Source organism: Brachyhypopomus gauderio, chromosome 2, assembly GCF_052324685.1.
Source record: "Brachyhypopomus gauderio isolate BG-103 chromosome 2, BGAUD_0.2, whole genome shotgun sequence".
Taxonomy (NCBI): Eukaryota; Metazoa; Chordata; class Actinopteri; order Gymnotiformes; family Hypopomidae; genus Brachyhypopomus; species Brachyhypopomus gauderio.
In genome coordinates this window covers 20,344,864-20,363,047 of record NC_135212.1, presented here as the reverse complement: position 1 = coordinate 20,363,047, position 18,184 = coordinate 20,344,864, and the positions used below count along the sequence as shown (strand labels likewise).

General features: G+C 46.5%; 1 protein-coding gene across 3 annotated transcripts in view; it reads right to left on the bottom strand.

The window, feature by feature from the left end:
- Positions 1-15,742, bottom strand: part of large2 (LARGE xylosyl- and glucuronyltransferase 2) — a 38,071-nt gene extending 22,329 nt beyond the window's left edge. Inside the window, exons 1-3 of one of the 3 annotated variants that reach the window (XM_076990540.1) lie at positions 15,419-15,742; positions 15,149-15,330; positions 4,679-4,742 (exon numbers count right to left, since the gene is read on the bottom strand). The gene's annotated coding sequence lies outside the window, so the exon portion shown is untranslated. Of the gene's footprint in view, positions 1-4,678; positions 4,743-15,148 lie in introns of all 3 variants that reach the window. The other 2 variants (XM_076990550.1, XM_076990559.1) reach the window with 2 other exon arrangements.
- Between the last annotated feature and the right edge of the window lie 2,442 nt (positions 15,743-18,184).

Sequence of the window (18,184 nt, the reverse complement as noted above, 5' to 3'; positions counted from 1 at the left end):
TGGCAAGAAATTCTAAAAGGGACATTTCAATTAAAATGTTACCTTATTTGCAAGAGAACATAAAGAATAGATTTGTGAGAATAAAAATGTGAGAAATTATTCTGTGCTGGTTGGGTAATAATACCATAGATTATGTAAACTTTAAACATTTATGATTCTATGAAATGATGGTACACATGGTGCTGTGAGGAAAACTAATTAATAATGATTGAACGTGAAGTAACTAAGGGTCTTGCGCTAACTTGGCCCCCGTGCCGTGAACGTCTCGACCTGTCACTGCTGTCAAACTCTGACAAGTGCGGGATAAAAGGCGGGAAAGGCGGGCGTGTGCGAGGCATGCACGCATCACTACGCCCTGTCGAGCGCTATCTCCGGCTCCAGATAGCGCTTCTAAATGGACACGCACGTTCCCACTGTATCTCCTCCCACCAGTCTCCATCTGATAGCCACATGACATCGGCATCTTCAGACATGACTGAAATAGCTCCTACACACTTATCGGACTTATAACTCTGGCAGGTGGAACCGAGTTTTCTCAGTGTTTCCACAACCTGCAGGCATTAATTCAGTGGGGCCCAGAGGGCTCTTTAAACTTGGTTCGGTGTGTTGGAGCAGGGTTTGGGCAAACATGGCCAGAGTCCTGCGACTGGCAGGAATTGCATTGATTCTTGGCTTTTGGAGCTATATTACATTAAAACAGTATGGAAAGATATTTTAAGGATCCATAGATTTCCATTCTACTCAACCCTAAATAAAGTCTGTAAAAAACATTGTCCCTCAAAAAAAGAGAATTATAACAACAGCCAGTTAAAACTGGAACTGGTATGTAATGTTATTGTTTACATCCTGGCTGGTGTCACCAAACTCGGCGTCATGGCGATGGTGGAAGTGTTGTCAGGGAGTGGCAGCAGTTTGGCAAGACATTGGTGAACACAGCATGTGCCCAGCAACAAGCACATTCTCATCACTATGGCAACCTATGGTGCATGTGTGTGCGTGTGCACGCATGTGTGCCTTTGGAGGACTTCAGAGGTCAGTCAAGGAACATCACATGAACTAATACATCCCTGCCATTCTAACACACTCGCAAATGTTGAAATAGAGGTCAACACACAATATACTGTGCACGTTCACACACACACACACACACACGCACACACAAAACCAGAAAAACAAATTTTATTCTCTCTAATATTAACTACATCACACACTCAAACAAAATGCTTACAATTTCAGTCTTTACACCTGGGCCACTATGTCTTTCTGTGTGTCTCCTTACAGACACATGCAGCGGCTTAGGCCCAGATAAACAACACCTAGCCTTTTACTAGCAATAAAAGCCTGTCCTCATCTGTGCGTGTACGGGGGAAAGCACAGAGATATATAATAAAGCTCTAAATTCTAACCGAAAGCTGAGAGTTATATCTCCTAAGACATCTGCGAGCTTTCAGTAGATACCTACCATGACCTTTTCAAATTTAAGTCTAAGTGGATGTTTAAGGGGAACATATTTTGTTCCACATTACTGGATACTGTTATTTATGTATTTATTTATTTATTTCGAGCAGGGAAGAATGCATACTGACAGAAAAGACTCCACACTGCAAGTCAATGCCTCCATTAATGCACTCTTAAAAGCCTCTGGACGGTGCATGAATAGGAGACTGCAGCTCTGAAGGTCAGAAACTTCAGCTGAAGCCTCAATCCATAGTCTTGCTTTGTCTGTGCCATGTTTCTCAAAGAAATATTGAAATTCTTGTAACAGTCAGTGCAGCATCATGAGCAGAACTGAGAGTGACGGAAGACACACACACACACACACACACACACAATACTGGACAAAGTCAGATAATATCACCCCTCAGCACACACACATATGTCTACATACATCTATATATGTATAAATATATACAGTACATTACCAGTGATTTATAAGCTTGCTCTCACCTGCCTGTGGTATTACTTAACCTGAGGGTGCAGTTTTTCATGGAATCCCAGAGAAAGGGGAAAAAGTAGCTGAGCCATCCCAGTGGTCCTCGAGCACACAGTAATCCATCACTCACCACAGGGCGTCTCTCTGCCCCGCCAGGGCAGAAGCGGGACGCCCCGCCCACATTCTCTTTACCGCACTTGCCGGGCTTTCCAGGGTCCGGGCCGGGGCAGAACAGCACAGCCGAGCACAAAAGCCTCTCTGGGTGATTAGATCAGTGTGATTTGCTTTCTGTTATTACTGTCACAAATGTTATTAAATGAGATAAATTTCATGCATATGCAAAATTAATGGCAGCATAGTAGTTAATGCGCAAGTGGCACTGTTAGCCAAAGACAAACTAAAGTGAGGATTTAGAGCTTGTGTGTGTGTGTGTGTGTGTGTGTGTGTGTGTGTGTGTGTGTGTGTGTGTGTGTGTGTGTATTTTTCAAATCAAACTTTGGAAGCTGAAACAGAAATTAAACTGGCCAACCTTCCAAACCTCTCCTTTGCTGTTTGTCTTGATGTTTGAACTTTTTCTCAATCAATCCGAGAGGCGTTCCAGACCCGGGGCTTCCTGGTACAGCCATGATCAGCGGCGATGATCGAACGGCTCTACCCTCGGACGCCCACCTCCTGAAAACCTGCCCTGAACTCTCCACGTTTTGGAGAAAGCGGGATGGCCGAAAGCTAAACGGCATCGCAGCGGAGCTGATTTCATTTTATTTTTAAGCAGAAAAGGAAAAAGAGAGAGAGAAAAAGAGCTGAAGAGCTTAGGACTATTATCGTTCTTTTCTGGAGTCCTCCAGCACCAAGTGGCTGGGGGAGACAACGTTTCCTGAGGCTGAGCGATTGGAGTGGGAGTTCACAGGGCCGGAGTTCACTGCTTCGAGCAGCGGCACATGCCAACCGTAGCGCATGTGTGTGTTCTGTGCTCCGCTTCAAAAGCAAACGCCTCTCCGCAGACTCCATATCTTTCTCGAGGCCGGGCACGGGGGCAGGACCACGGGGGCAGGGGGACTCTCTCTGGGTCGTCCATCCTCGAGGAGTGTCAACAGGATTTGAAATTGGAGTTTTGTGAGGGAAAGTTTGAGGGAAGAGTCACTGTGATGGGACATGTTGTGTTGGGAGTCCATAGTCTGGTGTGTGAATGTTTGTGTTCAGCACTTTGCATGCGCGCACGTGCACACACACACACACGTGCACACACTAATCTCTGTGTGGCAGAAAGCTAACTGAGACCCAGGTGGTTGAGTCAGGGGGGGGGTGAGGGCATGCTTCAACAGCACCTCCAGCTTCCGGGGCAGGACTCATTCCTTCAGTGTTGTGACCCGTTTTGTTCGCACTGCCTCCCCCCAGTACCTCCCCTGGAAAAAACTCACATTTCTCCAACCAAATCACCCTCACTTCCCTTTCGTCTCCTTTTGTCTCCTCTCAGCCTCCGTGGAGCCGAAGGTCCCAACATGGGTCAGAACCCCACGGTGGCCAATACAACTCTGCAAAATTAGTGTGTGTGCACCCAAAACTCTGTGGCACGGGACAAACGGTGGCGCGTGAAGTAAAAGACGACCTACCCACACCCAGAGAGCGCTCTGCGATTCATTGGTAACATGAGCAAGTATTTTGTTCCCAAGGCAGACTAAAAACCAATCCCAGCCCCTTCTGGTATGCAAACTTTAATGCGTCTGCAATGCACAGACGCGGCCGACCCCATCCATCAACACGCGGATGCCGCAGGTAACGAATGAGACATTACCCAACGTTTGATGGATAGTCCACAATATATGAACACCAAGTACCTCTCTCTGCACCAGTTGCAGGGAAGGACACGGTGTGCATCTCCTGCAGAGAGTGAACGCACCACAGATCCCAATCTGGACCTGGATAAAAGCCTCCACGTGAAGAGGCAGAGTGTGGTCTCTGAAGGGCTTAATGGGGAAGCACCCAGTGCCATTACCATGGACAAAAAGAAAACAATGTGTGGTGATCAATATTTCATGAGTGCAGCTAATGCATCCTTTTATAGGATCTGGATACGAGTGACGGGCCTTTGTTTGTTTACTGGCGAGTGGGTGAACATACGGCACTGCTGAGGAGAACCCAGGCAGTGGGAGAAAGTGAAACATCCAAAAACCTGGGAAATATATTTATTTTGGTTTTTTTATTTTACGCTCTCCGTTATTACAGAGATGCACAATACCAGGTGGCTTCTTCAATTAGAAGGTCTACTGTTTAACAGTTGTCTATTATTAGTGTGACCTTCCCCAATCTCAAAACAAAAGTTGTGCGATCTTCCAACATGAACCTCTGACACAGAGGTAGCAATTTAAATGAAGGCAAAATGAGGATTTCAGATACAAAAGAAGGAGTGGAGAGAGAGAGAGAGAGACAGAGAGAGAGACAGAGAGACTCAACAACTTAGCCTAGCAACTAACTTGTAAAATGCACACTGTTAGTTCTAAAAGCATGCATAGTCACAGAGAGAGACAAAGCAGGCACCTCTTCCTTTTCTGATGTTTAACCCTTAAATGCATAGCAATAAACCTCTTAAAGATACCTTTCTGGGAGGGGGTCCAAGGGGGTGCCTACACTGTAGGGTGTTTTGTTTTTTTGCAACTACAAGGTACAACTACAAATCCCTGTTATTTCATGATCCCATGATGATTTAAGAACACAAACACAAACGGAGCCACATCCTTAATAACTTACCAGAACTTGTTTGTCTCTGAAGCAAAAGTTTGGGAAGAACGAACTCCAGTCAGCTCCTCCAGCCCTAGAAGAGAGGAGAAAGACACGTTGCGCAAGAAATCTCCACCTGTTTGTAACATCTGTTGAGATACACCCCAGCAAGTTTGCTGTTTACTGAATCTCTCTGGGAATAAAATCAGAGCTGAAGCCCACAGAAGCATCCAGTCCTCCGCAAATGTCTGTGTGTACTGGAAATAAATGAGTGTGTATTTATTTTTTCTTGAGCTGTTTGCTTTCATTGTGTTTCTAACGTAGTTCAAATATTGGAAAATGTGGTAGATTTTAGTATTTGCTCCTTTATGTAGAGCAGCTAACAAAAAAACATCATGAAGTGAAACCTGGAGAAAACAGCTCGGTAATTAATGGTTAAAACAGGCTATAAATAGTACACATAAAACAACCCACATATGTGTACTAGAACTGGGTGACAAATGACTGAACATTTGGTCTTCTTTGGTGTTTTTTTGTACACATTCTTGTGCACATGCAGTATTCAGAGCACACGACATTACAATAAGGCAATAGGACATACAATCAGTCTGTCTAGAGTGCTTGGTTGAAGCACAGTAGGGCAGGTTCTCAGAGATTTGGAACGCAGCCACTGAGAAGCCACGGAAGTGATTAAACCCAAAAGTTGAGTTGGTGCCTTTACACTCCAAAATGTGATATGAGCTTCATGGGGTGTAAAACACTTCACAAGAGTAGGGAACAAATGCAAAGGCTCCTATATTAGAATCAGTGCCCCCCCTTAACACACACACACACACACACACACACACACACGCGCACGCTCTCTCTCACTTACTTCCTCCCTCCGAGCCATATTCCAGTGAGAGACTGAGGGGGAACTTGACCAGTTCACTAGGGAACATGGACGCCTACTACCCTGCTGTTTCTGCCTCTCCCTGGGGCTTTGTGCTAAACATATCTGGTCAACCAGGACATTTATTATAGAACAATCTAACCCTATGACTACAAGTGATTAAAGCCTACAGCTTACATGGCTGGCATCTCCCTTCTCTACCAAACCAGTGTGTGGTTCATTCCCTTCTCTACCAAACCAGTGTGTGGTTCATTCCCTTCTCCACCAAACCAGTGTGCGATTCGTTCAACTAATGTTGTTCTGAGCACTAAGCAGCATGACTAATCGATCGCAAAGCCACCAGATTTCAGCAGAGACCTGCATCCTTTGTGTGTGACACAACAACACAGCACCCAACACCATGTCTGTTTCTGTCCACCCACTAGCCTCCAGGCTGTGATAGTTATGTAAAAAAAAAAAAAAAAACACAACTTCAAACTCCTTTCCAAAAACTTTTTTGATTAAATTCACCGGTATCTCACTGCAGTGCAGCTCAGCACAGCCCGAAGACTAGCGGAGGAGGAGAGTGATCTCCCAGCTGCACACCCACAGCCGGGGGAAGGGAAGCGGCTGACCCCTGCGGAGATGACCTGGGAGGTGCTCCGCACAGGCGGGCTGGGGGGTCTACAGGGCCGCTGTGTTATTCCATCACCCTCTTTGTTCTTAATTGCTCTGCGAACCCCCTAGTTTGAACCACAAACAGCTCAATTGGGTGTGATTACGGCGCTAGACTGATGGCATGGCATTAGAGGCCCAGGGGGAGGCTGGCTTCTGTTGACAGAGAGAGGGCTGCCTCGTCTGCTACCCTAAAGGTGGTACAGGCGAGAAAGAGGGGGAGGACAGCTGGCATATGGGTGTTAAAGAGAGAGAAAGAAGAGAGAAAGAAGAGAGAGAGAGAGAGAGAGAGAGAGACGAATGCCCAGACATCCTTGATTCCCAGTTGTTCTATATTGAATGAATTACAACATACTTCACAAATGACTAATCTAGATGACAGCTGTCGCGTCCAGCCTAAAGTCTGTGTACGATCTCCAGTCAAATAATTCATCAGTCATGCAGTATGTTGATCAATCAATGATTCAATGAAACACTGAAGAATTCAGTGACCTGCTACGGCTGATCAACCCAATCAATCGGGCAACCCCCAGACAATTAGCCATTTGCCATGCCAAATTGCTCCCAGAAGGGAATGATGTTGAAATCACTGGGGTTTAAAATAACTGTGTGGGTGTATAGGTTTGCGTGCAACCGTGCGTCCGCCACACATCTCAGCTGCATAGCACCCGTCTATGCCGGAGCACGGAGTCAATCTAAGACCCCACACAACAGAATGCATTAAGGAGGTGGAGGTCAGGTAAACAGGGGTCGTAATCACACAGGCAGGATGGCACCTGCTGTATCTACACCTTCCTATTCCCATTCCACACAGACTCCTGCCAAAGCAGGGCCAGAGAATATCTCAAATCTACGTGTGTGTGTGTGTGTGTGTGTGTGTGTGTGTGTGTGTGTGTGTGTGTGTGTGTGCGCCAGCAAATTACAACTGCAGAATAAGCATGCCTGCTCAGGGAGGGCATTGCTCAGGAACAACAACAACAGACAAAACAAAAAGGGAAAAAAAAAACATATTGGGTTTTTCTTGTTGTTGTAATTGTATTGAGTTAAAGCTGAACAACAAACTACAGTCTCCGCCTTACAGCACAACAATGGCGTCATTAGATAACAGGCTGTTCTCTTTTCAGGAGCGACCCCGGGGTTAATGAACATAACTGCATCTCTTAATGCCTCATTAGGTCTTTACATCTTCCCGCAGTACTAATTCTACTGACTGTGCTGCTCCTCCCTCAACCAGCAGCAATGGCTCTGGAACAGTCCCGTGGAAACCCTCACCGTGGAAACCCTCACCGTGGAGACGCTGGAACACAGCATCCTCTGTAACCAGGACTCCGCTGGGCAGAGTTAGGGACCTTAAACCTAACTAAACATGAACTCTGTCATGGCAGTCCCTATTCAACACAAACATGTTTGTGTGGGGGTGAGAGTGATGTGTGCCGGGGCTATAGACCAGCCAGACCACTGATCATCAGCTCCAGCACAGGGGAGCCTGTGCAATGCACTTTCTTGTGTTTGCTTATTTCCACACACCCGAGCCAACTCATGAATAGTTTGATATTTAGCGTGCATGTTGAATAGGTGGGTTAGCACAGGAACATGTGCAACACCCCGAATCCTCTGGAGTGAAATACAGTAGAAAAAAATGTTTAGATTAACCTTTGTGTGTGTGTGTGTGTGTGTGTGTGTGTGTGTGTGTGTGTGTGTGTGGGTGTGAGTATGTGAGGCTTTAACCAAGTGCTTTACACAAAAAGGTAGAATTCACACACTCAGCAAACCACAATTTCCATTGTGTCAATACACAACAAGATGTGTTTGGGTTCAATAGTGCTTAATCACAGTTGCTCTGTCTGCACACAGCTCCTCCAGCCTGGCTCTGCTCAACTCTGAACTCACCACAATGACTCCAATGACTAATGCAACCAAATGGAGACTTTTTTATAATTATCTTGCTACTTTGAGCAAGCATCTGGAGTTCCCCGACAGATAAAACAATGAACATCTGAGTGTACCAGCTTTATTTCACAGCACCAGCAACAACAACAAACAAACAAAAACATCTTTTAGCTCCAACTTGGTAAAATATATATATATATAATTTTAGATTTTTGTGCCTCAGTGTAACACATCTCTCTCTCTCTCTCTCTCCCCCGTCACCACCTCCTTCGAACTCTCCTTCACTTTTCTCCCCAAATGCAATTTGACCATCTCCTAGTCGCTAAATTAGATCAGCACCCAATAGCCATTAGCTCCTTCATTTAAAGAGATCTATGCAGTCATAAGGGCTGTTTAGAGTTAATTATGCTGCCCATGTGCGTGTAGCCCATGGCCACAGGCCACTCAGATGGGGAGATTATTGAGTTTTATCGCACCTCTAATGGAGCGCACTCCGCACCCCGCCCCTCTGTGCACCCCCCCCCCCCCCATTTAGAGCATAGGCAGAGCAGTAAACACCATCTCCAACGCACCAACACCGTAACGTGAAGCTCCGCCCCCACACCCATCAGATAATGACCCAGAAGGATGTCAGTTTGGCTTCTGAGGATTAAAGAGAACCAGCATCGCCCTCGTACGGCTGATGAGCAATCCGTAGTGTTACATGAGGGATCAAAGTGCCTGCGTGGGGACTGGGTAACTTTACCGTATCAAAGATATGAGAAGGACTCTTCCGTTTTACACGCTTTAGAGAACGACCCTGGTGAAGGTCACTCTCATGACAGGTGAAGCTGATAAAATTGACAAGATGAGCACTTTGCTGATGACTACTTTAAGATCAGATTGCCCATGTCTGATCCCCAGGTATACAATTAAACCTGCGTCTGACCATAAAACAGACATTTTTACAATAGAACTTTTTGGATTCCTTCAGAACTCAAATAGAACCAAAGGAATGAGAGTGAGGATCAGTACAGGAAGAGAGACATCCTCAATCTCTTGGGAATTTCAGCTAAAATATACCAGACAGTCTGTCAGACATGACGGGTATGGAAAGAGCAAACACACACACACACACACACACACACACACACACAAACGTTTTTTATGTTTTCCTTCCATTATCAGTACATGCTGATAATAAAGTGTAAATGTGCTAAATACATGGTGACACACACACACACACACACACACACACACGTCCATCTGGAGTATATGCACCAGAGGAGACAGAGCAGCGAGGTGCAGAGAATCCACTGGGTTTGCGGCTCTGTCCAGGGTCCACTACTCCCCAACGCTCGGCCCAAATGGATACTGAATAATTTAGAGTGGCAGATTAATCGTGACACACGTGTAGCCACACATGGACATGCATATGCACACAATCACAGACACATGCACAAACCCACACACCCCCCACTCCACGGGGGTATGCTTACACACATGCATAAACCCACACATACACACTCTGTGTGTGTTCTTCTGTTCCACAGCCTCGGAGTTGGAACAGGAGCGAGGCTTCTATTTAAAAGTCTCATCTACTCCCACAGTTACTCAGAGGCCGGCAACGAACGCCATGCAGGTTGGGCAGTGTGGGGGTGGAGGGGGGCGCTTGGTCCAAACACGACTGCCTCCTCTGCTCTGACACCGCCAGATCGTTATACCTTCAAGCTAAAATTACACAACACATTTCTGCAGTTAAAAATGTGCGTCTCCCTTTAAACAAGGACAAACGAACGAATTGGTTTCATGCCATTAACATCAGCTTCAGGTTTTTTAAATTGAAAGATAAACTAAAGCAAAAAAAAAAAAAAGTTCATTTTGAAATAAGATTGGAACGAATACGCTGCTCGCTAATGTTTTTCTCAAGCGCAGACTTGGGATTCAAGTGAGAATCTCAGTGAGTCACTCAAAATGTAGTCGTCACGCTCTGTGTCGGTACGTCTCTCCCGGCCAGGACCATTAAAACAAACTTCCTGCTGTGAGCGAACAGACACCGGCAGTGTCGCTCGTCACACGGAGGAACGCGGTTCTCCCGCTGCCCCCACTGAATATTTAACGTTCTCCGCCCCCGCTGGTTTCCAGCACCCACTCTCTCAGCCTGTCAGGCTGGGCCCGAGTCAGCACTAAATGTCACCGCTTCAAGGATTCGGGCCGCGCCGCGATTTGTCATGCGCCTCCCCCCGCGCAGGAGCGAGTGGCAGCAGGGAGACATCTGAGTTCATGGTGCGGGGGGGACGGTGTGCGGCACGGATCCCGCGGAGCAGAGGAAATGCCCCCGAGCGGCGTGCGCCCAGCGCCCTAACAGAGGGGCCGCACCGGGGTGCCGCGTGAGAACGGTCCTCAAAGTGCCACAGAAAAGAACACAGTTCTGTCAGCTCTTGAGTGACAGCTGCAGGTTTATTAATATTCAGAGATTAATATCCAGATAATAGGCACTGATGAAAACATAAATAAATAAACAACCAAAATAATCCATTTTTATTGGTGTTATCATTATTATTACTGCAGTCATTGTTGATGTCATTAAATACTAATAATAATAAAATAATAATAATAATAATAATACAAGTAACCAAACCATCTCTCTCAACAAATACTTGTCTCGAAATATCTATGGATTATCTTTAACTAATCCATTTTCTTCAAACGAAGGCCTGTTCGTGGAGACCTCCGCCCACCCGTGGCCCACTCCTCACCTCCTGGGCCTCTTCATTTTCTCTCTTCCCATTCATCTCCCTCTGCACAGGGGGGAAATGGATGAATGTAGCTCAATATAGCCTCATAGCCTCCGTGAGTAATGAATCATTTTCACCGATGCTACATGTGGGCATGTGAGTTGCAGCTCCTTTGAAAACTACTGCAAGGGAGATGACGAGAATTCCCCGTACATCATGCTTCTTACATAAACGCAGGGCAGACTGTGGAAACCAGCTCAAAAGGACTAGGTAGTAAAATATCGGAAAAACAGAACAATTACACATGATATTGAGGGACACACGTATACATGCATAGTACATACAAGCCAAAGAACGACAACACGCAAGTTATTGTTAGAGAAAAGCTTATAAAGCTTCCACCATAGATTGACTGATGGAGCACATTCTAAGTGCCTCCTACATGAAGGCACACAGGCCAGCCATATACAGGTCAACAATGAGCCTCTATGCATATAGTCCAGGCAGAGCTGCAGGGAGAGCCCTCAGGGGGCTGACTCTAGGTATCTGAGGAACTCCACTCCCACCGTTGAAACTTCTCATTACACATGTAACATGAGAATACAATGATTCACTACGGTCTGGGTAAAATATTTTAGCTTAAGTTTGTGTCTGAGCGAATCTGGAGGCGTTTTTGACTTGGTTCACAGAATGTACTTTTAAATGTCTCGGTCCCAGAGGTCAGTTTTCTTCGTCCTTCAACCTTCCTCATCTTCATGTGCACCACGCACTCACACGTGCGCCTCAGGGCTCAGGGTTAGGATTCACAAGGTCTGGCAGGAGCTCCTGATTCTTCAATCCCTCGTGTTCTTTGTGGTATTCAGGTCTCCTGAAAACGACCCCCTCCCCCCAACTTTACCACAAGGGATATGACCGTGACAAGTATTACCCCGCCACCTCAATCCCCTCAGGACCAACAAAAGGATCCTAAAGCCACCCACCCCACCACAGCAGGTCAGCGGTGACACCTCCCTCAACAGGCAGTAAGAAGCGTCAGGCGAAGTGGCGTGAGCGTGACGGTAGAGGCAGAGCGGCCGTAGCGAACCCCCCCTCGGCCCCCCACTCCCCTCCCCGCGAGAGCCGGGCCGACCGGCGGACGATTAGAGCGATCCTAATCAGCCGCAGCAGGAGGTTATTGACAACGCAGGAGAAACGAGCATCACACTCATTCATCATCGGCGTCGGAGCTCGATAGCCCGGTTTGCCACGCCGCAGGAAAGCAAACAACAGCCTGTTACCGACAGAAAATAAAAATAAAAAATAAAAACTCAATAACGCATTCAGGCCACAGCGCGGGTGTGTCATTGTTTTAAATGCAAATTAAAAAGTGTGACAGGAGAACTTGGCATATCGATGTTTGATGAACCGGGGAACAAATGCACTGTAACGACAGGGATTTTCCGTACGAAGCCCAGTGTTACTATCTCATACGGAGAGGGAACAAAGGCAGTTAGTGGCTAAATATTTAATGGGAAATTTATATAAAATTTTAATACAGAGCCATGTTTCTCCCCTTTTCACCTGTCTGGCCCATGTCCCGAGCTGAGCTGCTTGGTGGGCAAACGTCAGGAGTACAACCGTCTAATGAAATAATAGAGCGTGTTACAGCACCGGAAAAGCTTTTTCACACTGACCTATAAATCTGCACGAGCTCTCAGTGACAGTGCTGTAAAGATTCTGCTAGCTCTGACATCAGCACCTGATTGACAAGCGTTTGCTGTTTATTTACCTTTATTCATTCTGGATTCTGTCTTGTAGCAGATAGATCCAGTTAATCACTCCTAAATTAGGAACCTATCGGTGATATCTTGCTTGTTTCTTTTTTTGTGTGCGTTTTAAAATGTAGTTTAGTTTAAGGTTTAGCTCTGTAAATCATTTAGCTTTTCAAAAACATCTACACCAGCAGGACACTTTCAGAATTGAAGTGTTGTACTGTAAACACCATGTGCACTACATGCACCTATACAGTACAACGTGATACAGTGTTTCTACATAATTGCATAGCCACCTCTGACCTTACCCCCATGAGCCCTGACCAACCCATTATTACAGAAAGACAGGAGTATGCTCTTTGTTTTTGCATGGGCCCGTGTGCGTGCATGTGTGGCACACAGCCACCTAATCCGTGGGGGAGGTAAAGCGGGCTGAACTCCACAGGCCTCGACGGTCATCTCTGGGCTTGGTGTTTGCACACAGCTCGTTCTGTGCTGGAGCCCACACTGACCCCACCGCGGCCTCTAAACAGATCTTCCCTTGCAAACACAGGCTGGTGAATAGCCAAACACTTTAAAAGATGCTTTAAAAACACCTTAAAGAATCGCTCTGACCTCTGCGCAGGCTAGAAGCGGCTTTGTGTAGCCCAACATGGAGTCATTCCTCTCTGCACAAAAGCGGACCCTCATCTCTGCACCGCGGGCCCTGTGGCTCGCATTGCTATTAGGCCACAGCTATGCCTGGCTACCTGCTAGTCTATTTATGCACTATTGTGAGAGAATATTCAGCACAGTCACATGACACATTTCATCTAGCATAGATTCAGGTTTAATGTGTACACGTTCTTGCTGACGTGTGTGTGTGTGTGTGTGTGTGTGTGTGTGTGTGTGTGTGTGTGTGAATGTGAGATGTGTGTTTGTGTGTGTATGCATGAGTGCATGCAGATTGGCTCCCTAACAGGCACCCATGGGAGTAAGAAAGACATCTCACCCATGAGCCAAATCTTGGCAATCAAATCTTTGTGAGTTAGGGCATATGTCTGACATTTCTACTAAGAGAAGAGAACTGATATATAATGAGTGGAGGAAGCAGCTTGAATTTGAATTCAGTGAAATAGGAAAAGTGATTTGAATCTCATTATCTGATAGCCATAACACTCAAATAGATGTCTCATGACATTAATGGTTAATTATCATTATAAGGTAAAATACACAGAATGCAGCTGTGGAAAGATAGTGGCGCGCGTGTGTGGCCTTTTCAAAATAGTTATTGAACAACACTGTGCTAGACGTAATGATAGACTCTCTGCCACGCTCTCTCTCTCGAAGGAAAGCCATCTGTCATTTTCTGAGTGTCAGAGGGAAAGTAAGTGGGTGTCCGCTCACCCGAAGCTAAGCGGCGTGTGTGTGTGTGTGTGTGTGTGAGTATGCGCAATAGTGTGAGTGTGTGTGCTTAGTAGGTGACTCCTAGCATCAAACCACTAAATCAAACAGAGGACCTTATGACTTCAGCATGTGAACTACCGAGATTGAATGATTCATCACAACCAAATATCTGATGGAGTTTCCATCCCCTCTGGTTCCCTGTCGTAGAGGAAGTGAGGACTGCCTCTGTCTGACCAGAGAACATAGGATCATCAGAAAAAAGGCATTCAACAGGACAACTTCCCATGTTCACTCCTACTCAATCACTCCACCTTCCCAACAGTCCCGGAACAAAGAGACCAACATGTGAATCAGTGACGGTGAACGTGATGTTTGGTGAGTGATGGAGGTGGGAGGGGTGAAGGGGGTGGTAAAAGACAAGAAACTTAATACTCCACTGACTCTTTTTCATTAGCAGAGAGAAGAGAAACACACCCACTTTACTGTCTCCTCCTTGAACGGATACATGTTACACACTCACAAGCACACACTTCTGTTTGAGTATACACACACTGCAAACACACCCCATGCACGTTGTATGTCAGGGTGCGTGTGAGGTGAAGAACAAACCTCAGCAGAAAGTGAAATGTGTGAGACCCGGAAAATGTCAAGTTACACAAGTGTTACAGCGAGAAGGGAAAGTGAAAAGGACAGAGAGAAAGAGAGACAAGGCAAAGGAAAGAATGAAGGGGAGAGACAGAGAGGGAGCAAGAGAGAGAGAGAGAGAGAGAGAGAGAAAACGAGAGAGAGTGAGTTACTTCTGAGGTGTTCACAGAGTAACAGCTGCTGTTGGCTCACACTGGGAGATCAGCATTTTGTGCTTCACTGGAGAAGAATGTGGTTTAATTAGCAGTAACCTTTCTAGTATCCACAGCCCAGTCCATCACATGGCTTCTCACACACACACACACACACACACACACACACACACACACACACACACACACACACACACACACACACACACACACACACACACACACAAACCAAACATGCAATCATCAAACAGCACAGCTCCCTCCCTCAGCAAGTTCCGATTAAAAATCTCTGTAGCTCAAAAAAACCTCCTGGATAAATTCTGTAACATGGTTTTACATTACAACTCTGCTAAGATAAGACATGACCATGCAACGAACACGTTGGGGAAAAAGTTAAGGAACATATTTCTTACCTGGATTCCACTTAAAACTCTCAATGTTTGAGTCAAAGTCAGAAAACAAAAGAGGAAGCAGAGAAATTCCAAGTAGGAGAGATGAAGCTGTTAAATCCAGTATCCAAAAATGAAGTTAGATCCGAATGGGGCTGGACAGGTGTCTTTTTCCAGGTGTTAGTATCAGAAGTGATACAGCGTGACTGTGAAGAAATGGTGTAAGAGCCAGGTTGAAGGCTCTCCTCCCCTGAATCACTGATCACACTCATACACACACACACTCATACTCACACAGTCTCTTTGGGCTATAGCGCCCGCACACTGCCGCACACAGGGCGAGGGGAATGACCTCATGTAGAGAGGTGAGCTGCGTCCCGGACAGGAGTGAGCCGAGGGGGGTAGTCCGTCTGTCTGGGGAATCAACAGCGTGCCCCTATCATGTGGAGAGAAGAGCAAGCAGCCTGCACACACACACAAGCGCGCGCACACACACACACACGCTCGTGCCTGCGAACCGCTCTGAAATCGCTTTTCTCCTCCTCTCCCCTTCTCTCGTCGCTCTCCTCTCTCTCGTTCAAAGCCACTCGTTCTCTCCGGCTCTCTCACTCTCCACTGTGTTCTGATCCGCTGCTGAAAAGCTTAGCCAAACCTCGGCCCCTCCCCCCACTTCTACTAATCCATCCCCTTCTTTGCCGGCCCCCCTCGACCCGGCCAATCAGATGAAGGCTTCCCCCTCCGGACCGCCCTCTGCCTTCCCCCCGTCTGTTTCTCTGCGCTGCCGAAGCAGGAACGGCCACAGGTTGCCAGTGTGTCCGTGCCACTGCTACGGCACAGGAAAGCACACGCGTGGACTGACCAGCACATTTTGAACCACCGATCACCACAGGCTGCCCCTTCACTGAAAACATTGTATTCTCAATTTTATGCTGCATTTTTGTTATGAAGATAAAAGTTCCCTAAAATCTTTCTCTCACGGGTGCGGTGGTGTTCCAGGCCATTTTGAATTGCAAACTCTCTTTGCATAAGTGAGGTTAAAAATTAACAAAAGAATTGCCTTAACCATGATGAATGCATAGCTTAGACAGCAGAAGGTGAGATAAAACTCATAGTCCATATGGACCTGTCATTACAGTATGCAGCAGGATGTTTCTGTGTGTGTGTGTGTGTGTGTGTGTGTGTGTGTGTGTGTGTGTGTGTGTGTGTGTGTGTGTGTGTGTGTGTGTGTGTGTGTGTGTGACAGAATGTGCAAACAGGCAATGGTGTGAGGAAGAAAGTGAGTTCTTTTTCATGACCAGAGAGAGATTATGAAGTCCTGCTGTCTCTGTCTGTCGGCACAGTGCTAGTGAATGCTCCCTTGTGACACTGTGTCCTGTCAGGTCTGCTTCTTCTGTCCTCTTCTTCTTTCTTCTAACCTCTTATCTATCCTCTCATCCTCCCATCATCTCCACCCCTTCTCACTGTGTGTGTGTGTGTGTGTGTGTGTGTGTGTGTGTGTGTGTGTGTGTGTGTGTGTTTGTGTTTGTGTGTGCACGTGCGTTTCTGTGTGAGCAGTCAGAAACTGAAAGCCTTTTTTTTTCTTCCTAGCCAGGCCCAACAGCCATTGAGCCATCCTAGCGCTGATCGAACACAAACACCACATCCACCCATTACACCCCATCTCCTCACACACTCAAGCAAACAAAACCACCTGGTTTGTGGGCTGTGAAAATGGTCAGTTTGTTGACAGCTGTTTGCCAGGCCGTAGGTATTGATTACAGCGTACCTCAGAGAGGGGTGGGGGTGGGGGTGGGGTAGTTGGAGAGGGACTGCTGCACGGTTGCCTCTCCACCCTTTCGCTTGCCTTCTGTCCCCCGTCCCCCCCCCCCCCCTCCAGATGTGCTCTGAATCTTTATACGGCCCAGTGACCCCACCAGTCTGGTAATGGCTATCTTTAACATACAACCTCTGAGTTCAAAGGCCTGTCACACTTCAGACACGCTTTATCAACAATGTGCTACTCAGGAAGCCAAATAATGCAAAGGCACACACAATCCAGCACATGAATGTGCAAACTGAGAACAGCTTTAGAACAAAGGAGCCAGCAGATGTATCACGGAGGAGCTGGTTATTTTGGGGTCTGTCACGTCAGGGTCTATGTCAATGTCATTATTAGCTGTGTGCCATGCACTGCTGTGGGGGTGTATACCCCATCATCTATTGATACACCCCATACATATTCATGTTGCTGCATCCCTCTCTTTCCCACCCCCACCTCTCTCTCTCTCTCTCTCTCTCTCTCTCTCTCTCTCTCTCTCTCTCTCTCTCTCTCTCTCTCTCTCTCTCTCTCTCTCTCTCTCTCTCTCTCTCTCTCTCTCTCTCTGTCTGTCTGCACAGCCTCCATTTAAATTGGAAATATCTCTTTCATGTGCACATAGGACCTTCCAGAAGTGTTGTGGCAGCACATAATAGCGTGAGGACGGAGATGCTGTATGTGTCCTGGTAAGGGAGCAGAACCTGGAATCAGCTGCTTACGCAGGAGGTGGATGGTTCAACAACAAGCACCAGCGAGCAAGAGAAAAGAGGAGAAAAGTTTGAGCAACCATGTGTAACCTTATCGTCCCCTGAGTAAGTCTGTGATTTCAGGCAGACAGCAGGAGCAGGAGAGTGAGAGGGTGAAAATGGGAGAAAGAAAGAAAGAAAGAGAGAGAGAGAGAGAGAGAGAGAGAGAAACTAAGAAAAAAACAGAGAGAGAGAGAGTCAGATAGAAAAACTGGGAAAGGGAGAGACAGAGAGAGAGAGATAGAGAGAGACAAACAATTGCATAGCATTGCTTTGACACAAACAGAACCTGAATTTATTAAACTTGTGAACTGCAAGAATACAGAAAACCAGTGGAGAGTCAGCTTTGTCTGGGATTACAAGCGAAATTCAGAATTTGGCTCTGTATTTATTCTCTCTCTCGCTGTGTGTATATATGTGTATGTGCGTGAGTGTGTGTGTGTATTTACACCATGCCATTACCACCAGCTGTGGGTTACTGACAACAATGATTAGACCTTCACAGAGAGAGAGAGAGAG